The sequence below is a fragment of the Suricata suricatta genome, chromosome 16 (genome assembly GCF_006229205.1).
Source record: "Suricata suricatta isolate VVHF042 chromosome 16, meerkat_22Aug2017_6uvM2_HiC, whole genome shotgun sequence".
NCBI classification, from domain to species: domain Eukaryota; kingdom Metazoa; phylum Chordata; class Mammalia; order Carnivora; family Herpestidae; genus Suricata; species Suricata suricatta.
In genome coordinates, this window is record NC_043715.1 from 38,225,549 (window position 1) to 38,251,504 (window position 25,956).

Sequence of the window (25,956 nt, forward strand, 5' to 3'; positions counted from 1 at the left end):
TTGAAGTTCCAGCCTCACATTACAGTCCTGAGTGCACAGGGTTCACCAGCCTCCCTGGAGAGAGCCATGATCTCAGATACCGCGGCAAAGGAGAGAAAGAAACCCGGGCTTTAAATAATTGCTGCTCAGTTGCTCTCTCAATATGCCTTTCCACCTGGCAACCTGCAGCTAGTCTGCTGCTTTGAAATGAAATTCTAAGAAGAGGCACCTGTCCCCAAGGTGAGGGGCAGAAGAGGACAGGTTGACCAGAAGCTCTGTCCTGGGATTGTTGCCTACACTTTGTGCCTGCTGGGGAGATGCAGGGAGAGTTAAGTAAAGCTTTGTCCAGGAGGCAGCCCGGACAGAGAGAAGGTGGCAACGGCTGACCGGCTGCCCAACCAGCCCCTAAAATGCATGGACTTGAAGCCCCTGATGAAGGGGCAGCACCCAGGAAATTCCCGTTGGTTTTGACTGAAATGGGTGGTACTCATCTGTCACCTTAGGACACGGCTCAACTTCTGACCCGGGAAGCAAAGGCGTGGTGAGTAAGCGTCAGGCTGAAGCTCAGAACAGCTTGAAAGAAGAGGACATTCAGCCCAAATCCCGGGTGGCCTGTGACATTTGCCAGCTGGAGATTTCGTGAGCAGGCTATCTTAGCTGTGACTTGGGTTTTCCATATCAGAATTTGGTCTGATGACGTTCGCCTCCTGTTTTAACACGGTATTTAAGAATGCAGGAACAAAGGAACTCTTAGCATGTGAGTATGTTTCCACAGGCAAAGGCGAGAACTGGGTGGCTTTCTGGGTAATTTATAACTGAATAAAGCCCAGTGGTTTTAAAGTAAAGATACCCAGAAATTTTGATGCTGGAACAAAGTGTACCTAGAGAATTCAGGCCCAGGATTTATGGAAGGAGTGCTCTCGTATGGAATCTTCTGTGTGGTGGGGGAGCAAGGAGGTGGCAGGGGGGAGGGGAGGAAGCCAGGCACTCATACGGTTTCAGCTGGAGTCTATCCTGAGCCCCATGGGGAAGGAGGTCTGGCGTGTCACTGACTCCAAGAGCTCCCCCACCTGGAGGCAAGGGGTCTGGGCTTTCAAATTCCTGTTTCAGTCCGCCATTGGTTGAGGCCACCTCAAGGAGGAAGGGGATTATTTCCCAGGTATTTCCAGGTGACATGACTCCCAAGCACTGAGGACAATTCTTAGGAGATGTGTGCACTCATGGCAGTCAGATATAAGCACCACAACCCGCTACAGGTAGATTTGGCCGGGCCACCCTCAGCACCCACCCTGGGTACCCAATGAGACTTCATTCTATCACTTTTCTCACCAGACTGAGATCTACGCTCCAGATCATGAAAACAAGACAACTCACCGCGCTCCAATAAGCTCTTGAACACCTCAGAAGATAAGTGCCTCGCCATGGTTCAGGTGGGAAGAAGAGCTGATGTCTGACAGTGTACATCTACAAGAAGGAGGGAGGGTCAAGTTGAGAACAGCAGAGGGACCATTTTTGCCTTTATTCTGTGACATGACACTATTCCACGTATGTAGCTGCCATCAAGTTTAATGAGAAACTACATTTTACACCATGTCTGGCACATAGTAACCACTCGCTAAATGTTAATTTGTTGTTAGTATCATATTCCCAAATGGGGAGCTCAAAGGAATTAGCTGGGTTTTTGTTCCTAATGGAAACTCTGATAAGATCATCATTGTGAGGTGGGGGGCTTTGGCTCCCTTGCCAGCTGGGGTGATTGACATGTACTTGATCGCACCGGGGTCATGACAATGTATAGATTTTCTTACATGCCAACTTCAATGGCGTAGCCGTGGCCCTGCAATAGGAAAGATTCTGAGGCCGCATGAATCCGGGCTCAGGTGGAGGGAGTTCGCTAATTAATTACCTATGTCCACCACACACACCAGAGAAGAGGTGTGAGCGTGTGCAGCCCAAGGCAGCCCTGTCCTTTGGAATCATCGCAACTCACGGCTTTTATTAATCATAAAGCTCCAAGAGAGTGGGTTGTAAGGGCTACTTAGCTTCTTAAGCAGCAAGTGTCGGACTTGGGGTTTCTGCTTTCTAGAGGCGAGATGGGGAAACAGTCCTCAGAATGTGCCAGATGTCAAGATATTTCCTAGGCAGTGCCTGGATGCTCCCAAGCAGGAAAATGAGGAGGAAGGAGGAGGAGGAGAATTTTGAGGGGGGAAAAAGCCCCCCATGACTTGCAGCCTCTAAAATAACTAAAATAAGAACAGTAGCATCCAAAGTACCTGTGTATCAATATCTAGATAACTACAAAGAAATAGCAAAAAGACCGACATCTCAATACAAACAAGGGCAAAGTATAGGACTTCTTAGATGAAATCCAATGGTCAAAACCCCAAAGCTGCTCAACTTTCACCAGCTGTATGTGACATGTAAAATAAAACAGCATCACCTGTGCCACATTGGCAGAACTTCGAAATCTGATGGTTTAAAGTACTGGATGGGGTGGGGGGTTGGGGGACGCAGCCTGAGTGGGGCCTCACATCTTACAGACCCTTAGAGGGGGCAGCTTGGTCAGACTTAATAAGACAGAAAAGCTGCAGGTCTTCTGTCCTTCCAGAACGTCTGTCTCTGGATGTATACACTAGAACAACATCGTCCAAGGAGTCACATGGAAAGATGCTTATGGTAGATGGTGTCCAAACTTAACCAAACTGCCCGTCACCATGGAGAGGGGTAAATGAACAGTGCTGTAAGTCAGATATATAACTCACCTCTGAGAGGCAAAGGAGCATCTGAGTCATATTTATGTAGAGAACACAAACAGCGGGAATGACCAGCCTTGGCTCCTGGGCCATACACAGTATAGGAGGGGGACAGGGTAGAGGTCAGCTAGACACATGACCTTGTACCCACAGCAACCGTGGGACCCCTTGCTTTTGGTGTTCACTGACCACATTCAGCAAGGAGCCCTTCTTGGAGATAATTACTCACTCAGGAAGAGCCTTCTGTAGCTTTCCTCCTAGATACTGCTTGAATTCATGTTCACAGACACAGAGATGTGGGGTGAGCAGGGGGCAGAATTTCAGTACCCCTTTGCTCATCCCTGTGAAGCCTTCTGGGCAGGTTCCTACCATCTCTGGTGCTTTAGAGCAAGTCGTGAACAGGGGAAGAAATTTGCCCGGGACCTCCTGCTCTCCTTGTCCATGGTGCTGGGTGGGGAGTCTCTCCATATCGGTACCTTTATGGCATCATGAGTGGGTGGCCAATAAATTGCTCGGAGGGATTTCTTCCCTAACCTCTGGGTCTTTCCAGACTCTGAAAACACTCTAGGCAGGGAGCCTCCCCACAAATCCCTCCAGTGCTGTTTCAGTTGTGTGGACTGTTCAGAACTTTCTAGTTTTCCTCACCCACCACTGCTGCATTAAAAATGGCAGCCTGTCATCTCTGGGTGTTGTAGGCCCCCTAGGCCTCTCCACTGCTGCCTAGTCCTCTCTCTAGTCTCTCCTCCAAACGCAACCCTGCCCCAGCTCCTGGGATTCGCATCCATGCTCTGTTTTATCTTCACTGGGGAAAAGCCTTCTCCATATCCTTTCTCAAGGCCAAGATGAGAGATCTTGGGACAGCTGGCACATTCTTGAGACAGTCCTGTGAGACCTGGGGCTGAGGATGCAGAGATGGAAGGTGTAGTCTCTGTGTTCCTCCATGAACATTCTTATACCCATTGCCCCTACCCTCAATTCACACCACCCTGTCCGTGTTGTGCCAAGTCCTTGAACAGGCTTTCCCTCCACCAGCAGTGCCCCCTTCCGGCTGATCTCTGCACAGCAGCCAGGAGCACTGCTTGTAGGGAGACACTAATAGAGTGCCCCTGACTGTCCTTGTGAATTATTAAATACTTACTGAACATAGGATACAGAGCAAGTCTAGACAAACGCTGTCATGCACACCCTTAACTGCTGTGCTGTTTATCCGGTGGGTGTCAGGAAGAGGTCAGATATAAGTGTGGTCTTTGGAGAAAGGACCCCCAGGCCAGAGTCATGCAGGGGAGGACACTCTGTCATCCAGGCAGCCTGAGCAGCTCAGCGTCAGCACATCTCAGTGAATTCAGTTCTCAACTCAGCTACCTATAATCCTGAGGTTGTCGAGTGGATGTCCTAAGTAGTTGAGCCTAGATTGAACCCAGGTTTCTGTTTCCTCCTGTGGGCAAGGGGCATTATAATCACGTCTGTCTTACCATCTCATGGGACCTCTTAGGGTGCAGCGGAGTCATGCACAAGAAAGAGTGTTTGTGACTGTAGAGACCACCTCTGTGCAGATGTGTTCCTCTGTAGCCCCTTCTCCAGGCTCTTTGGTCAAGTCATCTGATCAGCAGAGATTTACTAAGAACCCATCAGGTGCCATGAGTTCTTCTAGACTTGAGAGATGCAAAGAAGGACATGATGTAGTCTTCCAGTGGCTTCTGGTCTAGCAGGAGGGGATAGAAATAGAAATCCAAGAGCACAGAGTGGCCGGCGTTCTCCAGGGCAGAGAGGAAAGACAGTCTGGGCAAAGAACCAGTCATTTAGCTTGGTGGGGAGGCTCCTTGGCTGACCCCATGCCAGTCAGAGTGAACAGCAGGTACAAAAGTGTGAAGGAGTATCGTGCCCTCTATGGGCGTGGATCTCAAGGAAGAGCCCTGCGGTGTAGCTAACGTGTTAGGTCATCCATGCTCTGTTTTATCTTCACTGGGGAAAAGCCTTCTCCATATCCTTTCTCAAGGCCAAAATGAGAGATCTTGGGACAGCCGGCACATTCTTGAGACAGTCCTGTGAGACCTGGGGCTGAGGATGCAGAGATGGAAGGTGCCGTCTCTTTGTCCTTCCATGAACATTCTTATACCCATTGCCCCTGCCCTTGTGCACACTCACAAGTGGTTGGTTCCTAGTGCAAGCTCTTCTGGCAGAAGCATGCCTGCCTGTAGGTGAGGCAGCCCAGAACGCCAAGAAAGTTAATAAGCCTCCTGGGAGCATCCCTTGCCTGATCATAGCTGCCACCACATAGTGGGTCCGGGGGACCGATCTGTGGCCTCTTCTGCACAGTGTCCCAGTGAGTCTCAGCAGGCCTGAGTTCTGGTAGTAACCTACTCCTGATGCCTCCTGAATTACCTGCCTTTCCTTCCCTGTCTCCCTTTCTTGCTCTCCCATTGATGTTTTCTGGGATTATCAGCCAAACAAATGTGAACACTAGTATCCTTGGCTTCCGGAAGAACCCAACCCAAGACAAGTCAGGTTGGGAAAAACTTATTTGTTCCCCAGCGCACCCCTTGCATGGGTTTCAGTGGGCCATCCCATTCAGGGGAGGCTTGTGTGTTTCCCTCGCTTTCTGCGTGCAGTTCGTCTGTTTCTGCTCTACCTCCTGATGGGTCAATGGCCTCCCTCTGGCCTGGTAGACTCTCCCCCTCCCTCTCCTTCTTCCAGTCTCCCCATCAGACCCACACCCCTTGTTTACCAAATGTTCAATTTTGGTTATGTTACTATAAAAATCAAGCAGCTGGCAATTCCAGCTTGATTAGCAGGTCTCCAGTTTTGATTAGTAAATTACTGCGGTAATCAAGGTTAATTCTCATTGCAGTGCTCAGCAATAGATTTTGTATTTTGCAGGGAAATGGTTTTCCTGCCTGGGATGGAGAACATTTCATTAAAGGAACCCAGAAATGGGAAAGGAGGGAAGTGAACCCTGGAAGGAGGGAGGACGGTTCCTCCCAGACTCTGGTCTCTCCGTTCTACTTTCAGATGGGCCGTTTCCTGGGATAAAGGAGGCTGCACAAGCCCTCGGGAGCAATACCAGTTTCTGACCTCAGGGACTTCTGAGTGCCTTTGAGGAACCAGGGAAATACTTCTTGCTGGAAGTGAGAACCTAAGTGCCAGGCGCCAGGGGTCAGGGCCCAAGATCGGGGGTGCCTTTGACAACCCTGAAGGCCAGGAGGACAGGCTTCTCTCCCAGCTGGCTGCGGCAGCCTCTGCACTGTCCGTTCTGGGGGAGGCCTCTCTCTCCAGGCATCTGCAGCCCGGGGCCAGAGTCTGAGAGACACTCAGGGTGAGAGAAAGCTCGTAAGATGGTGGAGTCTTACAGCTGAATTTCATTTCTGACTTTGGCCTTGGCCCGGTGTTTGGACTGAGGACTCTGGGTGAGTTGGGATTAAGGGGTTCTGTCCCACAGTCAAGGAATGGGACAGAAGAGGAGCACCTGGGTGGTTCAGTCCTTTGAGCGTCCAGCTCTTGATTTCAGCTCTGGTCATGATGTCAGGGTGGCAGGATGGGGCACTGGGTTCCGAATTGAGTGTGGAGCCTCCTTGGGATTCTCTCTCTCTCCCTCTGCCCCCTGATTGTACATGCTCGCTCTCTCTCAAAAAATATCTTGGGGCACCAGGGTGGCTTAGTCAGTTAAGCATCAGACTCCGGCTCAGATCATGATCTCACTGCTTGTGGGTTCGAGGCCCGCATTGGGCTCTGTGCTGACAGCTCAGAGCCTGGAGCCTGCTTCAGATTCTGTCTCACTCTCTCTCTGCCCCTCCCCCACTTATATTGTATCTCTCTATCTCTCTGCTTCTCTGTCTTTCTCTCTCTCTCAAAAATAAATAAACATTAATTTTTATTAATCTTAAGGAAAAAAGAAAGAACTAGAACAGAAAAGAGAGGAGGCTGGCCCAAGCCCACCCAGGATCTCTGTGAGCTCACTCCCCATTTGTAAGTCCCTAGACTCCAATCACTAAATGTCAGCAACGGATGCATTGCTTCTCACAGGTGACATTTGTTTCCAGTATCTCTTTCGGAGATGAGCCCTGTCAATCCATAGAATTCATGTAAAACTTTGGTAGTAGGAGAAAGTACAATGTGCAGGGCAGTGGGATGGCTCGGAAGTATCCCGGCCCCATCCCACCTTCTGGGTCGGGAGACCACTCACAGGCTGTTCCAACCCCCGTCCACCCTCCAGGCGGCCCGCTCAGCCACACACTTAAAATGCCTGCTGTCCTCACAGCTGGTCTGAGCTCCACCTCAGTGTAAAGTAGAAGCAAGTGCCCCCTTCCGGCCCCACACTGCCCTCCTCCAGACAACAGGAACTGGTGTGTGCCCTGCTGTAGGTCCTGTGTGCCAGTCTTTCCCCAGAGCTCCCCGGGTGGGGACAGCAGCAAGTTAAGATCCAGACCTCGCCCTTTACTTGGCCCCCCTGTATCCTGGGGGTCTCAGGAAGGGACTTCCTTCTTGGTGTCTCACATTTCCATATTGCCCTTCCCAATTTCAGGAGTCCTCAAAGCTTATGAGGAACTTTACAAAGTGAGGTTAGAAGAACATAGGGCTTTGGACCAAGGGACGTGGAGCAAACAGTCCCATGTGGGGTGTAATTGACGGGTCTAACTTCTCAGTGTCCGTATGGACCATACTTCTATGAGCAGATGTCTGCCCTGGAGGAGGCGGAGATGTGCTCCAATCTCATTTCAACATGTTCCATTAGGCAGAAGGTGAAAGGCTCCCTGTCACCTTACAAAATCTTCAGACTCCCCAGGAATCTCAGGCCAAAGCTCTCAGATTTTCATCTCTGTGTCTTTGGTCTGCGCATACACCCATCCATCCTTAATGTCTTTCTGGCACCAATGTCCCAATGTGTTTGTTTGAAGCAGTATGAATAAAGCCCCATGCCAGCAGAGGGGACCCTCTGGGGAAATAGTCAGAGGCCAGAAACTGGTCAAACTCTTCCAGGATTCCTTGCATGAGACCAATTATGTTTTCACACTTATTTGGGTGGAGGGGGCAGGGCAATTTCCTGGGGGGGGTGAGGTGGGAAATGCAACCTAGGAGGGGGTCACAGGGTTCACCTGTCCCTCAGACAGTAGCTGGCCTCAAACCTCATGCCGCCTTGTGTACATCCAGCCCGTCACCTGCCAGTTGTATGACCTTGGGCAAGGCCCAAGGCCTTCTTTGGGCCCTTTTACCTCAGTTTCTTCATCTGTGAAATGGTCATTCTTGTAATAGTAATTAAGTCAGAGGGCTGGGTCAGGACATGTGAGATAATACATCAAAAAGGCTTTAACCTCTTTAAAAAGTAGTGTGGATAAAGGTTTTGTTTTTTACAAGTTTGTTTATTTATTTTGATGCTGTGAGGGGAAAAGAGAGAGCGAGAGAGAATTCTGAGCAAGCTCTACACTGTCAGCACAGAGCCTGATGTAGGGCGCGAACCCACGAACTGCCAGATCATGACCTGAGAAGAAATCAAGCGTTGAATGCTTCACCCACTGAGCCACCCCGGAGCCCCCAAAAGTAGTGTTTAAATGTTACCTATTATTGTTGTTTCCAAGTGACCGTGGTCCCACAGGGCAGCTCCATGGTACTGTCCAGGGTTTGCTTCCTGCTTGCTGAGGAGCCATGAGCCAAAGCAAGTAACGCAGCCAAGCCCAGAGTCAACGTGGGAGAGCTTGGACCCTGGGCGGTGTGACTCATTACAGCCATTGATGGAACAATTTAGCACACAGGCCTCTCTTATCCCACTGGCGATGTTGATGCTGATGACTGGCTTAGAGGAGAAATCCTTACTGTGACACGTGAACACTTGGTTTCACTCAGGGATGAAAAAAATGTCCCTAAGTTATCATTTTACCTATAACTCAGTTAAACTCCTTTGGCTACCTCAGTACCCAAATGGCTCTTCATTCCTGTGTGCTTACCAGTTTTCTCCGTCCAAGCTTGTCAGCAGTTACTACCATGTCTGAGTCTCCATGTTTTTGGCTCTTAGTCTGTCACCTCCTGGGGCCATTGGATTCTTCCTTTTCTTCTCCCCATACCTATTGTTTGGCTACAACACCCTCGGGATGGGAGGGGCAGAGAAAAGAGACTTGCCTTGGGGAAGAAGATACTTTCAAGTCAATGGAGAATGCAAGGATCAGACCCTTCTGGTGGACTGTCAGATATTAGGAAAAGCAGCTGTACTGAAATGGGTTTTCCCAGACTATATTTCACAAAGCTTCTTAGTATCATGCAGATTTTCCTTTGTAGATGTCTGCCAACAGAAAAAAATACCATTGTGTGATGTCATGTTGATGCCATGTTGATATTGGTAACCATATCAGCCCCCAGCGAGACTACTGAGTCAGAAAACAAGAACAATGCCTTTGGCATCACCTTCCTGCTAGTGATTGCAGTTGATGCCCTTGTGCCAAACAAAATTATAAGCAGAATGGATGTTTTGGGTCACAATGTGGCAAAGAATATATAGCTGCATTTCTCTTCAATAAATCTGCCCTCTTCTGCCTGGACAAAGACATACAACCTACAGTGATTGACGTTTTCACCACTAAATTATACTATGTCTGTTTCTAGAAGAAATGTCTCCATTCCAAAATTAGCTAACCATCAAGATAACATAAAATAACTTGAACACGGTGTCATTTCACAAAGATATTGATTCATGCAGACTTATTGGATTAATAACTGGTTTCCCATAAAAGGAGTAGTCACTATGTCTTTGGTAGACAGAAAAAATATATACTTTAGAACAATATATATTGGTACATTTAAGCCTGATTGCTGAGCTCAAATAAACAAAACAGTTTTCAGAGGCAACATTGCAAATGAAAACAGAGGTGACACAATGCAACTTACAAATGGATCTGGGGGTGATGGAAAGCTAATAAAAAAAGACAACTATTTATTTATTTGGGGCATTTGATTTTACTCTATTGGATTACACAAAGCTCTAATTTTTCACCACAGTCAATCTGTATAAAAGTTCAACTGATTGAAGCATATATTTAATTCCCAAATGCCTTTTCTTTCAACCCCTACTTCTTCAGAGTTGGACAACCATTGGTGTCTTGAGTAGCAAAGAGGTTTGCTTATTTGGAGCAACCAGACCAGAGAAGATATTTAAAGGCAGTAGATGATTTACACGGTTCCTAACAACAGCCAACCACTCTTTCTCCTTGAGGACTGGTTTTGCCAATACGTTGAGAAAATATGTTTCTTTCTGTTTTGGTTTTTTATTTTTGCTTTTTTCAAAGTGCGATTTCTTCCGTGAAGTTCCATGCAATAAAGTAATTGAAATTAATCTTCTTGGTTACTCATCCAACAAATCATCCCATTGCATTAAGAATAAAATTCAAGCACCTCATCACCGGTTTGGCACAATTTGACTCTGCTGGCTTTTTCTACTCTTCCTCTCGCTATGTCTGGGGCTGACCCCGTTTGTCCCTTGGCTTTGGCATGGTCTCTCAGTTCTCCATATTGCTGTCTCTCTTTCTTTAAACATTTTAAGCATTTGTTTATTTTTTTGAGAGACAGAGTGTGAGCAGGGGAGGGGCAGAGAGAGGGAGACACAGAGTCCAAAGCAGGCTCCAGGGTCTGAGCTGTCAGTGCAGAGCCTTATGTGGGGCTTGAACTCACAAACTGCAAGATCATGACCTGAGCTGAAGTTGGATGCTTAACTAACTGAGCCACCCAGACACCCCTCCTTCTTTGTATTGGAAACCTTCTCTTGACCATTCAGTTTTCTAGAAAAAAAATACCACTGCTTCATTATCCAGTTTTATTTTATTATGGCCTCTTGTTACTGTCATCTCCTGCCACCGGGATATAAACTCTTTGGAGACACGCAGGGCTGTTTCGGTCTTGTTGACGGCTATATCCACATGGGCCGGCACAGGGGCGGAGCCTGGAAAGTGTCCAGTATCTGAATGGATACATCTTTGGGAGGAAGACTTAGAAATGATGTTTTCATCATGACTTGACTGCAGCTTTCTGGCCCGTCATAGTAGGATACCCATCTTTTTTGTATCTTTGTGTTTCTTCCTTTAAAGAAAAGTGGTCGCTTGTTGCTTAGAAATGGTGCACAGATTAACTCAGTGCACCACAAAAAAGTGTGTTTGTTTTTTGCTTGTTTGCTTTTAAGGTACTTTTCTGCTTGTTCACAAGAGTGTTGAGAGGTAGGAAGAAGTTCATTAATACGGAAAGCCAACTAACTAGGGTTGTGAGGCCACATCTTATCTAGGGACGGAAGGGCGCCTTTGGAAATGGCCACAGGAGCTTTCAGGATCCCCATAACTGACTTTCCAATTTATTTTCTGGTGTGGAAAGAGATCACTGTTTCTGCAGCGGAACACTAGATTAAGTAGATGTATGGAAAAGGAATATTTTAAAGCCCTAGAATCACACACCATGAGATGGCCACCCAAGGACAGACATGTGGGAATGAGACCCAGAAGGGCCAGCAGATTCATGACTCAATTTTATGCTTATTTTTGGGCAAAAGCTGATTGAGTGAGCTGGCAGGTAGAGTAGGGGGCCACTACTTCAACCATTGTTTTTCCCTCTCTGGCTCCTGCTTCCCCCAAGTGGGTATGCGTTTGCATTAATCCTACAGTGGTAACTCCCCTGTAGCTTCAGGCTGCTCCAGATTATCTGTAGCTTGATTTCTCGCTTCTCAGGAGACTGGTGCAGACAGCCTATGAACTTCCAAATCCCTGGGAGGACTTGCGAGCTATGTTCCCATCTGGAGGCCGAGAAGGGACTGCTCGCTCCGATCTTTCCCTCCAGGTGAGAGGGGTAGCCATTTGGCAAGGTCTCAGGGCTTTAGGAACAATCTCGAGTTTGCTCTGCCTGCCAAAGCTGGGAGAGCCTTGCCCATCTGCCTTGTGAACTATGAAATATCTAAGGCAGCAGTCCAACAGCATTTAAGGTCTTTTCTGATTGGCAGAACCCGGAAATAATATTGTAAATCTGGTACCTAAGAGCCCTGTAGCCCTTACTCTAGATTCTAGAAATGTGCACTCAAGCAGTGCTTATCCGACAGTCCTTAACTCCTGTCCTTTCCTTGCAGGTCCAAAGTGCCTCTGCACGTCTCTCCAGAGAAAGGCCTGGGACTGGCACCTCCAGCTGCCACCTGACTGTGCCTGTGACTTTCCCCAGCTGTCTGTCCTGGGACACTGGATCAAAGTATGTTTGGCAATTGAAGATTTTTAAAAAATGTATATATTTATTTTAAAAGAGAGAGAGCAGAGGGGCAGAAGAGGGGGAGAGAGAGAATCCCAAGCAGGCTCCACACTATGAGCACAGAGCCCAATGTAAGGCTCGAACTCACCAACTTCAAGATCATGACCTGAGCTGATATCAAGAGTTGTATGTTTAACCGACTGAGCCACCCAGGAGCCCCTGAAGACTTTTTTTTAGAGACTGGATTCCTGCACACAGGCGTACCTGCACACCAGTTACACACATGAGAGAAGGGAGAGAGAGGGAGAAAGTTCTGCAGGAGGAGAAGGCCCAGGAGGGTAACCTCGGCCGGCACGCCTTGCCGCCCCCGCGAGAGGCCTCAGGAACCACCTCTCCCATTCTTTGGCCCTTGCTTCCTTGTTTGTCCCAGACCCCCACCCCCGCAGTGATTTTATAATTTCCATTCCATCCTTCCCAAAGATAAAAGACACCATGGGCGGGATCCATGAATAAAAGTCGTTATTTATCGATGCTGGTTTTGGGGAACATTTTTCCTTCTGATTCATGAACCACTTTTCTACATTCGAAAAGCAGTTCATAAATCGTTCAGCGCCGGCAGAAATTAATAATAATGAATCCATTTACATAAAATAGTCTCATCCTGCCAGGTGCTGATAATATTGGAAGCTAGACCCTCTTTGGAAGACTGGATGAGAGGGGGTGTGTGTGTTTTCCCACACATCAGACCTCACGCCTTCTATCTGAGAGCTTAACCCAAAGCTTAATTATTTAACGTCCGGTCTTGATCACTGGGAGACGCTATCCAGAAAAATGGGACAAGATGCATATAAGAGAAACAGTTCAGTGTCTTAAGAAGACAGCCACAAGCCGTCAGAGTTTGTATCCAGCCAGATTAGCCCTTTAAGCGGTTCTGAGAAATTCGCCCATGCACAGCACCATTAATTCCTGGGAGGAACCATTTTATTTGTTTGTACTCACACACAAGCTTAAACGCACAACGGGCTCCCGGGCACCGGAGTGGAAGCAAAGTCAGCAGGTTGATTTATCGCAAACTGGGGTTTCCAACGCACGTGCCAACCAGCACAGATTCTAACCATTATTAGTAGGTCTTACGTGGAAAAAGAACTCCGGGATCAAATAAGCTGGCCAGCACCCAATTAGGCCAAATTCAAGGGGTGCTTTTCCACAGTAGATTACCACACTCAACAAAGCGGGCTGAAGGGTTGGGCAAAACTTACAGTTTTGTTTTGTTTACGTTTTTCCCCTCAGAGACAGGGAGCTAAACTCCTCTACTCTTCACTCTTAGAACTTGAGTATCTCTGGTCTGGACATGACTCCTTTCTTGAGTTGTATACTTACCTCCTTTGCCCCTCACGTTACTCCTACTCCTACAGGAAATGTGTGAATTTTGTTTAACATGCATTTTCGGTTTGTTTGCATGTATTTTTAACGTATGTAAATGGTACTCTGTTATTTATCTCCCTGTTTCACAAGGCACCGCGATTGTCACACGCTCTATAAACACATGCTCTTTAAACACACCGTCTGACGCTCTGGGTTCTGCACACACTGCTCCGTCAGGCTCGTCCGTTCTCCCAGGAGAGGGCACCCATGTCGCAAGGGTGCCAGGGGCGTCCTTGGGGATGAGAGCAAGGGTTTCTCTGTCCGGCAGCAGAACCGTTGGGCCACAGCGCATACGTACGAGCAATCTGATGAGGCGGTACAGATGCTCCCGGCGCGGGCGCTCGGGGCTGCACTCCCACCAGCAGTGATGAAAACCCCACATGCCTGCCAACACGTGGCACTATCCAGCTGTCTATTTTGCCATTCTTGAAGGTGTGAAGTGCTATCGTGTTTTAATGGCATTTTCTAATTACTAATAAATGTGAGCATCTCTTTATGTGCTTATTAATTAGCCTTTTGAATCTCTTCTGTAAATTGACTATTTATAGCCTTTGTGCATTTTTTCTCCTTCTGGGATTGCTGTCTTTTTCTTGCTGATTTATAGGAGTTTCTCATCAGTTTGGGCATCACAACTATCTCTGCCCGTTCCGTCATTGTCTACCCACTGTGCACAGTGTCTGCAGAAATTCTCGCTGTTGTTTTTTGTCTATACTTCGGTGGCAGGAAGTCTTCTAAGATGGCCTCCAGTGGCCTCTGCCTCCTGGTATCCACACAACTGTGAATCCTCCTCACCTCAAGGGTGGGTCGAAGCTGGCGACTCACTTCTTCTAACTAAGGGGGTGTGGCAGACATGATGGGAGGGTCCTCCATGATTAGATGACCACAGATGGCCTGCCATCTGCTAGCAGGTGCTGTGAGTGATGGAGGGTGGTGTGGTGGAGAGCCATGTTAGCAAGGAGCCCATGGTGAGAAACCTAGGCCCTCTGGCCCACAGTCTGTGGAGAGCCTAACACTCACAGGAACTTGGAAGCCAATGGATGCCCTGGTAGACTGGAGGTGACTGCGGCTTGGGCCGTGACCTTGGCTGTAGTCTGTGACAGAACCTGGAGAGAAGCCCCAGCTAAGGGACAGTTGGGGTTCCCACCCACAGAGATAATAGTGCACATTGCTTGAAGGCACCAGGTTCTGAGGTAGTTTGTTACTAAGCAGTAGAAAACCCACACCAGTTCTGGGTTGCAGTCTGATATGTAAGTCTTTAATCCATCTCAATTTCACCCCCGTTTGTGGTGTTAGGAACAGATCAGCTTTATTTTTCAACAGAACTGTTGTGAATTTCAGACATGCCACTTACAGGCTATCTCACAAGGTGAGGTGATGTCGGGAAAATGGCTTCCGGCACCACAGAAAGCACTCAGGGAACGGCAGCTCCAGATGCAGTGGTCGCCATGAGGGTCATCGGAGGCGAGCTTCTCCAAACTCGTGTCCCAGCAAGCCTTATCCAGGCCCCGCAGTTCATGTGGCTACGTCTCAGGAGCTCACTTTAGACAACACACCATTGAGAAGGTCAAGCCTTTGCTCTGGAAAGCCCCTCGGAGAGACAGGTCTCTTCATGAGTGGACAAGACCACGTTGAAGAAACAGTGCTGTGTTCTACAGCTGACCTTCTTACTGATTGATTGGCTGTGCTCCCTTGAGGGGCCTCACTGCCCTTTCTAGCCTCAGTTTTCCCATCTGTTGAATGAAGTAGGTGCACAGGGCAATTTCTTTCCACCTGAATGACTACATGGCATGGCACCATCTTTGTTCTCTGAGAAGAATAGGAAGGTCTCAGAGAGTAAGGGTTTTCACAGTTTGGAGGAAGAGGAAGCTGCCGGTTGGAATGCACCTCGAGCAGGTGCGGGCCAGGGCGGTTGGATTGCTGTTTCCTCTGGCTGCAAGAGTGGCCTCCACCACACCTCTCCTATGGGGGACCGCCAGCTCTCTCGGATGAGACCAGCTTTGTTAAAACTACGTGAGTATCCCACAGTGGCCTCCTGTCTCCTATCACAGCCACAATGCATTCTGACAAAGATTCCTGCCTTTAATTTTCAAGTCTATGTGAGGGGGAGAAATGAAATGTGTGTGAATCTGACTCACAGTAATGTTGTTCAGGGAGGCCTTACCCAGGCAGCCTTTGGAAATCATTCCTCCCAGAGAGGGAGTTCCGCCTGATCATCTGATCCACTGAGACACACGAGGAGGCATCCACACACCCGAGTCGATCCGCTTGGGTTTGGAACTCCGTACAATCACCTGGCAGGGTCATAAGTTCCAGACTGAACAGCCTACAGTAAATATGAACCGGCTTTGGGAATTACACGCTTCTGTGATCGAGCCTCAGGAAACGTATGTGCTGTACGATTGCGTGGATAAGGTGAGGTCACCACCACCCAACGCTGCCGACAGGTGGTTCTTGTTAGAGAGAGAGAATGTGACAGACTGATGTGGCTTCTGATCAGCTTCGGCCTCACTTATGCCATATCATCGAGGGACCCATAAATCGCATGAAAACACCAACAACTACCAACACCATCAAATACTATGACCCCCGCACACCCTGCGCTCCTTGAGCTCCCCTACGTGAATTTGACGTGCCATCTTGCTGAATCCTCAAAACCACCATGTAAAGTAAGTACCCTTATTATCCACATTTTACAAGAATACACAAAGGTGTGTTGTAGGGTCACGAAGTGCGTTCTAGAGAGGCGGCAGTAACTAAAGATCTATTTGTCATAATTCAAGAAACTGTCGACACAATGGAGACACAGATGACAGACTGGGAAAAGATATTTGCAATTTCTTTGACCAACAAGTGGTTATATTTAGGTAATACAAAGGATGCTAGCAAACGTAGAAGGAAGGAACAACTACAAAAGAGACAAAGGATGTGAAGCATGCAATTTACAAAAGAAGAAATCCAAACTGTTAAAAGAAAATGTATGAAGATACTCAGACCCATCAGAAATTAGAGAAACATCAGATAAAACAATGAGAAGATGCCCCTTGGCATCCATCAGATTGGCACGGGTTAGTCACTGGGTGACGCTAAAGTCCGCCAGGGTGTAGGGGCACAGGAACTCTTGTGCAGAGCTAGTTGGGTATAGACTGATGCAAACATTCTGGAAAGCAACCTGGCAGAGGTGAGTCAAAATAACAATCCGTGTCCTGTCTGACTGGGCAGTTCTGCTTCTCGGTACCCGTCTCTGGGAAATTTTCACACAAGTCCCCAGAAGGACCTGGGCAAGGTGTCCCTTGCAGCCTTGCCTGTGGCGATGGGGAGGTGGAAGCAACCTAGGCATCCATCTCTGGGACAGTGAAGGGCCATGTTATCTGGTGGGTCCTCACCTCAGGGCGCCATGTGGCAACAGAAACTGCTGACCACATCATCACTTGGCACCACGCATGGGCATAAAAACACCAGGCTCAGTGAAAAATGTAAGAAAGAGAGTCAGATAATTAATGCACTGCCATTTGCACAAGTGGAAAAAAAAACCCTACCTGCGTAAGAAACATCCAAACACACTTTGAAAGACACATAAAAAGGAATGGGAGTAGGGATGGCAGAGAATTAAAGGTGAAGGAGGCAGCTGGAGGAGGTGGGGACCTGGGGACAGTATTTTCTGTTACTTTCAATGGGAGAGAAAGGATTTAAACTTGCTTGTAGACAGACATGGGGAACTCAGTGAAGGGCAAGGATGAAGAAGCAAAGGACAGAAGGGGAAGATGGAGAGGGGGGTCTGATGTGAAAGGAAGGAGTAAAATGCCAGGCACAGGTGGAGGTGTTTGATGTGGACAGGTAGTGGGGAAAAAAACAGAGTTAACTCTTAAGAATGGGGTTCAGGAAATTGAAAGAGCTGTTGGCTGATCACCTGTGAGAATGAAGAAATGGATGGCATGGCCAAGAGTTTGAGCAGAGAAAGTGGAAATGAGCTAGGAAAAGAAGGGGGTTGGGGGTAGGAAGACAGCCCAGTGAGGCAGTCACCACTATGGGAACAGAGCATACATGGGCTGATTCTGGGCTGGTCCTGGTGGTCAGAGGGCTGGGGGACAAAGGGGTGAATGAGTGAAGGGATGGGCCCTGGAGTGGGAAGAAGGGAAGAAGCATGGAAAATACTGGAGGAGTTTGAGGGCTAAGGCATCTGAAGAACACGTGAACCAGGAATACTAACACTGGGTCCACTCAGCAAAAGCCAGAGGGAGAAGTGGTTGTGGTCACGGCATGCACTGTGGGCATTTTGTTTTTTTGTTTTTGTTTTTTAATTTTTTTAAATTTTGAAACACTTTTTAAAATGTTTTTATTTATTTTTGAGAGAGAGAGATAGACTGTGAGCAGGAGAGGAGCAGACAGAGAGAGGGAGACACCAAATCAGAAACAGGCCCCAGACTCTGAGCTGTCAGCACAGAGCCTGATATGGGGCTTGAATTCATGAACCTTAAGATCATAACCTGAGCTGAAGTCAGATGTCTAACTGACTGAGGCACCCAGATGCTCCACGTGGGCTTTGTGAAATGCCAACAGGGGACAGTTCTGGAGAGGACAGGGCCAATGGTCAGCTAGCTAGGGAAAGGGTTGCTTTTTGGGGGGAAAAGGAACTAAAAGGTAAAATTGCTCAAGATAATGGCAAGGTTGGTGCTAGTGGGAACACCTTTTGGCTACCTCCAATCCTCAACACATGGGGATGGGAGTCACCAACTCCCCAAAGAGAAAGGGACCAAGATACCAGAGAAGAAGATGAACTGATGTGCTTGGCCAGCACCCCTTCACAAGGTCACATACACGCTTCCCTACAGTTCTGCCTTAGCCTTCAGCTCCAGAAGCTGGGGCTTCCCATCTTCACTGACCTGCTAAAGGGGTTGTCGCACCAGAGATGTTCAGAGCAAGAAATAGGGGTAGATTCTAAGCTATTCAGTTTCCACATAGCACAGAATATTGTTTGAAAGAAGAAGGCTTTGAGATTCCAAGGACATAATTTTTGTCATAGGCACACATTTTGGAAGAATGAAGATGAGCATATTCTAGATGCACCAGGACCCAAAGAGAAGGGTGAGGAAAGCCATGTGGATTGGTCTGCAGTGATGGTGGAAGTGGAGGAGTAAGTCATCCCATTATCCTTGTCTCTGCATGAGTGGCTGTGCATGGGGCCATGTTACCCTCAGCCCTGTCCTGGTGGAGGAGGATGGCGATGTCAGCCTGATGCCTGCCGATCATCTTGCCTGTTCCCCAAGGTTAGGTTCAAGGTTGCATTGACCCATATAGTGTGCCCACACACTAGAACACAACATAGGCCATTCCTAACCTTCACTCCCTGTGAGACAGGGAGAGTCGTCTGTATCTCTGGGGACAGATGTGGGGAATAGAAGAGAAAATTTTTTTCATTTCCAAGAAAGGAAGAGGGATATTACCCAAATATTTAACAGTCTTTATTGTATAAGCAAAATGGGAGCATTTTACCGGAACCTGCCAATCATGGGTCTTATAGCCTGGAAGGTCCTGGGGTCTGGAGCAGGGCTGGGATGGCCAGGATATGGAGGACCTTCAAGACATGGAATGCTGGCTTTTTGCCAACCAGGACAGTAATTTTCGATATTTTAACTGCAAGTGTAGTTGTGCTGGGGCGTTTTGGCCTTTGAGTATATCCCTGAGCACTACACTTCTGGTCAGAACTCAGTGGTGGGGGTGGGAATGCACCCCTGTCTGTTTTGGGGAAACAAACCAGACAGGGCACTAACAGTGTCAGGTCCCCAGAGAGCACCAGACCTGTACGACATGGACAGGAATGGCAAGGTTGGGGGACACATCTGGACGTGGCATAAGGGCTTTTCAAGAAAACACACTGAGCCAAAGGAACAACTCTGGATAAAAATCCAGACACTTTAAAAGACCCTGGGGGGCAAGGGAGCTCCTGGGTGGCTCAGTCAACTGGTTAAGTGTCTGACTTTGGCTCAGGTCATAATCTAGAGGTTTGTGAGTTCAAGCCCTGTGTGGAGCCTGGAGCCTGTTTTGGACTCTATGTCTCCCCTTCTCTCTGTCCCTCCTCCATTTGGGCTCTCTTTCTCTCTAGTAAATAAATAAACATTTAAAAATTGTTTTAAAGACCCCAAGAGAGGAACTTACTTGTGCGTAGGGGTAGGTCTCCTCAAATTCTCCAAGTTACAATCGTACATATACACCTAGCTGTTGATCTCTGTGGAGGTTCGCATGGTAAGAACAAGTCTGGCTCCAGCCACTGAGTCTGTCTGGGGTGGCCATCCCTCCTGCTTGGACAACATCATTCCCTAAATGAGCATCTGTAGCTCTGGGGGGGGGGAGAGTCAGTGCGATGCAGATTTGTGATTTGGGGTAACTGATTTGGAGGCGCAGGCCAGTGGTGTTGAGTTGGGGCCCAGCCAGGCCGAGGAGCCACGAGCTCCAACAAGATGGCTGGGACCTTCTGTGGCTGGGGAGGAAGCCCCTGGGTGAGGACCCAGATCAGACACAGCGACGCATCTGTTTGTGCTCACTCTGAGATGACTTGGACGTATCGATCCCATGGTTCACTGGCTCACAAAGGGCTGGGGGCAAAATCAAGGCCATGAGGACAAGAGCCGATCGCACCACAATTGCTGTCATTAGGGGGAGTGGAGTCCACAGCATTTGGCCCGTCGTGGAGGCAGGAGACTGTGGGGAAATCTGGGCGCATTCCAAACACAATCAAATCCTGCAGGCATTAGGAGCGTTCCCGAAGCCACATCCTCCATGCCAGGATGCTGAAGCACGGAAGGACCATTACCCCTGGCCCTTCTATTTCTGTCTGCTGTGAGCGCTCCTTTGGAAATGGTGGGGAATTTGCATTTATCAGAAAATTGCTTACTTACTCTAATCAGCTATTTTTAAGGTTTTATTTTAGCTAGATAATGAATAAGACTAAATTGATGTCAGGCATGAAGTAATTTTAACCAATACCTTCAAAAGTCTATAATACCAAATATTGGAAAATTATATGTAGGGTAATCTAAATAATGAGATGTTAAAATTTCTTGGATCCCGAGAACTCTTCTATTCATTTTGTTCCTCTCTCTCTTTCAACCTCACTGTGGGAGGCTCCGTCGCTGACATCTTTATATATGATGTTCTCATTTCAAAATGCCACTGAACCTTCAAATGAACACTTGCGTATGATCCTTGAATACAAAAATACTTAAATCAAGATTTTTATGTTTTGGTGCAGTCAGCCAGAATGCACTGAGAGAAATCGGAAGGCTCAGCTCAGGACCCTACCCCAGGAAGGCAGGAAAGGTCCTTCTGAGGAAAGGAGGCCACGCGTGAGGGAGGCACATGACCAGTGAGGGACATAGATGCATCCAGAGACACTGAAAGATGAAGCATGAACGAGCATCCTTCCTCCGTCACCAAATTGCGAGATGGAATGCCTTCTCCCTACACCGAGGACCTGACCAGACGCTCTGAAAGGAGAGTGTACAGTGGGTGGTGCTCTGCTCATCACTGGTCACTTCCTCTGTGTCTCGGGGGGTCTTAAGCGAGGTTGACACGAAGACCAAGCAGATCCCTGACCACCACCTGCTAATTTTCTCCTTGATTCTGGTCTCACACCAAAAAGATTGGCATCCACTACACGCCAGAACTGAGATAGATCCTTTCTTGATGTGATCGAACTCGATATTACAGTGAGCTTCTGTCTGCTTTCATCACCCCTTTTTATGGATGAGAAAATAGAAGCGTGGAGGTGTGACCGGCTTGCACAAGCATATAAGGGGGGGGGGTGGGGGGCGGAGCCAGAGCTCGAACCCGGATCCACCGGGTTCCAGAACCCACGCCCTCCAGAGGGTTGCCAGAGATCGGGGGAGACTCTGGTGCAAGTGGCTGAGCCGGGATCCAGCTGAGGGGGTGGCCTCTGAAGGTTTGGTAAATAGTTACATTTTGCCCAAATTGGTCAAATGCTTGGAGAGTTTAAACCTTTGAGACAAATAGGGGGAAATCCTGCTTGTGGAGAAAGACCTTGGTTTGCTCCAGCACCGAACCTGCCTTGGTTTTGCTGGGGAGGCGCTGGTCCTCCCCAGCCTCGAGGTCTGTTGGGTCGGCGACCTGTCAGCATTGCCTAGACTGCAAGGGTCTGAGCCAGGGAGGGGGCGGGAGGTAAGGCTTCTGCCAGACCAGACACCCAGTGGGGAGAAAGGTCTCACAGGTCACGTGGGGTACTTTCAGCTATCGTTTGTTCATTTGGATGAGTAACAAGAATACTCCTACTTAACCTTCAAAACACAGCATGGATGGTACCTACTCCAAAAGCCTCCCTAGATGACAGGAGGTAGGGTTAGAAGCCCTATTGGGCACTGGGCCCCCCCCACACTTGATCTCATGCGGCATAGCATGTTGTTCTTTCTCCTCCTCACCCACCCCCTGCTTGGCTGTGAGCTAGTGACCGCCATGGCTGCAGAAGGCCAGGAGATAAAGTGGGTACCCACACAAGAAGCTGTGACAGAGGAGGGGAAGCAGGTGGCAGCTTGGACCAGCAGTCCCCAGAGAGACCGGCATCCAGACTGCTGCCTCCCCAAGAGCTCCAAAGCAGAGTGAGTGTCCTATAGAATGGCTTCCTTGGGACCCTCACCCGGGGGTGGGGCATGGAGCTGGTAGACTGTGCTGTCAACAGAAGGGCAAGGCTGCTCAGTGTGTGAGTCCTGGGCACAGTGTCATCTGTTTGGCCAGTGTATTGGCAAGAAATTCTCTCCTCTGTTACCATATCTGAAGTGGCAGCTTTCCACCTAACTGGTCCATTGACTTTTTTTTTTTTTAGGTAAACTCTACTCCCAACATGAGGCTCAAACTCACAATCCATTGACTATTTTTTAAGTAAACTCTACTCAACGTGGAGCTCAAATCCCCACTCCCATGCTCTACCGACTAATCCAGCTGGGTGCCCCTCCATTGACTAGTGAGTGGGCTTGGAGAGGTCTTATTCTCTTCTCTACTCCTCCTGACTCTGAGGCAGAGACACAGAGGAAGCAAAGGGAGAGGAAGATGCAGAAAGAGAGACCGGAGGAAAGAGAGAACCATGAAGCTCAAGGAGATTTGTGCAGGAGAAGAAATGAGTCTGAGAAGCACCTGATATCCAGGCAGGAATTCACCTCCAGCCCAAGCACTGTTACAGAGAGCGTCCTGCCTCACCCTGCTCTATGCTCCCACCTAGAAAAATTCAAAAACATATTTAACTCTTTGTCTGATACTCAATTCCCCTGAGGAATATTTTTGTTTGGCTTTGTTTTGCTGTTTTTTTTAAGGAAAAATGTTCACGGAAGGTTATAAAACACATATAATTGCCCACATGTTATTTATGTGCTGTGCTGGCAGTGAAACAGAGAAGAACAACTTGATCAATGCATTAGTCTAATCACGGGGTTCCTGCTCTTAATTTCTTTTGTTGGTAATTTCCATACTCGGGCAGCAATGCGTAGAATTATCTCGATTTACAGATCTTAAGACCCTGGGGAAAATCTCTTTGGAGCCATTTCTGTCTCCTGGGGAATTTGATATTTATTCAATACTGAGTTTGAAAGCCCTATAATATGGATTCAAAAACTCCAAATAACTCCTTAGAAATTTAGTGGGTCTCTGTGACATTTTCCCTTTTTTAATTGGTAATTTTGGAGGGCTAAGAAATAGATCACAGAACACTATTAGGAACAGCTTTCAGTCATGGGAAGCCATGATTTGGCAGTCTTGGCATTTGTCAAGAAACAAACACACACAAACAAAACACTCCTCTTTCTTTTCTTTCAAACTACATGGAAGTCCTTTGCTTTGCTTTGCTTTGCTTTGCTTTGCTTTGCCCAGAGTCTGTAATACAATATTCTAAGGCAAAGTACTTATGGTAAACCTATGAGAGGCTGTGGGAGTTTCCTATAATTTCAGTTCGTCTGGACAGAAGGAGACACAGTATACGCTGTCGGCCCGGCCGGCTGACCAGCACCTTCTCCTCCCAGCTTCCAAGGAGCAGAGAGGAGGGGACAAGCCCGAACTTCTTTCTCTTGTGTCAGCACCTCAGTTTCTTCCAGTGCCTGAGGGACAGGTTGCAGTCCCTCAAATTGCCAAGCAGATGTGGGAAACCACAGTCCGTCTGCTGAGCAAAGTTTTGCGGATGGGCCCACGGGCAGGCGAGGCCTCTTTTCCTAACACGGTATTACAGACATTTCGGTGTCTAAACTTCCAAGGACGTGGCTGAGGAGCCCAGAGAGATGAGCAGGCAGCGGACAGGGACTAGTCCCAGAAGACCCTTGCGTCAGCAGGGAACACCGCATTCCAACACCACGAACACTTACCTGATGATCATTACAGCTTTTATTGGACCTGGGCACCTCATGGTTACTGTCCCATATAATCACCGCTGTGGGGGTGGATGCCGTGCATATTCCCATTTTACAAAGGAGGAAACTGAGCCTCTGAGAAGTTGAGGCCTGTGCTCAGTCTCACCCAGGTGGTAAGTGACATAGAGAGAATTTAAATCTGGATTCTGTTTGATACCATACATGCTTTTTCATACCTTAGCTGGGGGTTGTCACTACTCAGAAAGGGTCGGCAAATGTGCAGACGTCACCCAGGTGGCCAGGTGACCAAGCACCCTGGTGTGCTGGAGACGGAGAGGTTCCCAGGATGTGAGATGGGCCATGCTTAAAACTGGCCAAGTTCTGGGCAAACTGGGACAAGCTGGTTTCCTTATCTGGAAGTGAAAATAAAACATAAGCCCTTCAAGGAGGGTTAATACTCAAAACGGTAAGAACAAAAATAAGGGGCAGACCAGTGGTGGGAGTGTGGGATGCAGCCTTCTGATGAGTTCTGTTCAACATGCACAGCATTCTTAAAGCATTTTATTTGTTTGTTTGTTTGTTTGTTTATTTTTGAGAGAGAGAGACAGAGACAGAGACAGAGCATGAGCAGGGGAGGGGCAGAGAGACAGGGAGACACAGAATCCAAAACAGGCTCCAGGCTCTGAGCCGTCAGCACAGAGCCCAGTGTGGAGCTCGAACCCATGAACCACAAGATCATGACCTGAGCTGAAGTCGGATGCTTAACCACTGAGCCACCCGGGGGCGACCACCTCCTAAAGCATTTTAAGTAGCAGATATTTGAAACTCAGGACATTTCATATAGACAGTTGAAACTTGTACTTCTCTCTGAAAAAAGAAAGATCATGTGTCAAAGGGCATTGGTCCCAGTGCGGCCAGTTACAGCCCGCCTCACCTCATTCCTTAGGTCCCTGGCTTGGCTTTTGTCAGCGGCTGAGTCTGGTAGAGAGAGCATTACACCGTGGTGACCAGGATGCAAATTCCAATAGATCCCCAAGTATCAAATTGGGGGGTTAGTGCCTTCTCTCTAGGCCTCAGTTGCCTTTCCAGGTTGAATATTCCAGGGTCTCATGCCAAACAGAGCAAGTTCTTGTTAACCCAGAATCCCAAACAAATCTCAGGCAGTAAGGAGGTTTACGAGTCCTAATCACTGCTCACAGTGAAGACTGGAGACTCGTGGGATGGACAAGGGCCTTCTAACTCCCATGGGGAAACGATCTTGCTCTTGCAAGTGCTTCCAGAAAGAAGAGCGTCCCCAAGTTTTGTTGTGTGACATCTGTCACTCCATGAACATGGGTGCCCGGCTGACAAACACAGAGGAGCCCAGAGCTCAGAAAGCACGTTTTCTTATCTATCATTCCATTTCCTGTTCGGGCCACTTGTGTGACCTGGACGATGTCAAGGGCGTTTGATGGACGAAGCCCAGAGAGGATGAGCTGCCCTGGCCTTGCACTTTTAACTTCATTTTTTAAATAAAATTTAACAGGAATTTCATTCTTCCTCAGCACCAGGTGGTAAATCTTTCTTAAGCTGACCAGAACAGATACTACATTCGATCTTAGCCAAAAGGCAGAGAAGCGATTGGTAAATCTTTATTAACCAGAATGCCCAATTAATGAGAACATGCTTTTGTCTTAGAGATCATTCCAGATCATTCCGGACTGATTTTCTTTCTAGGAACCTCCCATGGAGCTGCAGCCCCGCCTACTCCCCTTCTTACCTGCCGTAGGTCCTTCTGCCAGCCCAGGGAGGCCTGCATTTCAGAGCCTGTATTGCAGGGCTTATGGCTGCAGGCCAGGCGGGGTGTGGCTGAGGCTGTGACTCCCACATCTCCCTGGTGGACGGCCAGCCTCAGTAGCTCCCTCTGAAGCACAACCACCCAGGAGCCTGATAAAGATGACAACCCCAGGTCATCCCCCTTCTTCACGATCAAGCCAGGGGAAACCTTCCGGGTGTCCCTGCGCAGCACCCCGACCTCACGGTCTTACCCTTCTGGCTGAACCAGAGACAAACAGCTCCTCTCTACTTGACCCTGTGCAGCTTAACGAATGCGTATGAAGACCACATAAATAATTCACATCACTCAAGAGGTGGTGAGCCGAACAAGTCCCTTCTGGTTACATTTACTTAAAGATAAGGTGAAACTAAGTGAGTGATGGCCCAGTTACAAAGGCCAGGGTCCAAAGGGGCTTGGGACACTCTAAGTTACACCACCGGAGTGATTTGTG

General features: G+C 48.3%; 1 long non-coding RNA gene and 1 pseudogene across 3 annotated transcripts in view; one reads left to right on the forward strand and one right to left on the reverse strand.

Moving 5' to 3' along the window:
• Positions 1-273: 273 nt before the first annotated feature.
• Positions 274-25,956, forward strand: part of LOC115280742 — a 30,002-nt gene continuing 4,319 nt past the window's right edge. Inside the window, exons 1-3 of one of the 3 annotated variants that reach the window (XR_003903908.1) lie at positions 274-736; positions 1,312-1,409; positions 11,815-11,930. This is a non-coding gene — a long non-coding RNA (uncharacterized LOC115280742). Of the gene's footprint in view, positions 737-1,311; positions 1,410-11,814; positions 11,994-25,956 lie in introns of those variants that run through there. The other 2 variants (XR_003903906.1, XR_003903907.1) reach the window with 2 other exon arrangements.
• LOC115281349 lies at positions 25,155-25,310 on the reverse strand (annotated as a pseudogene).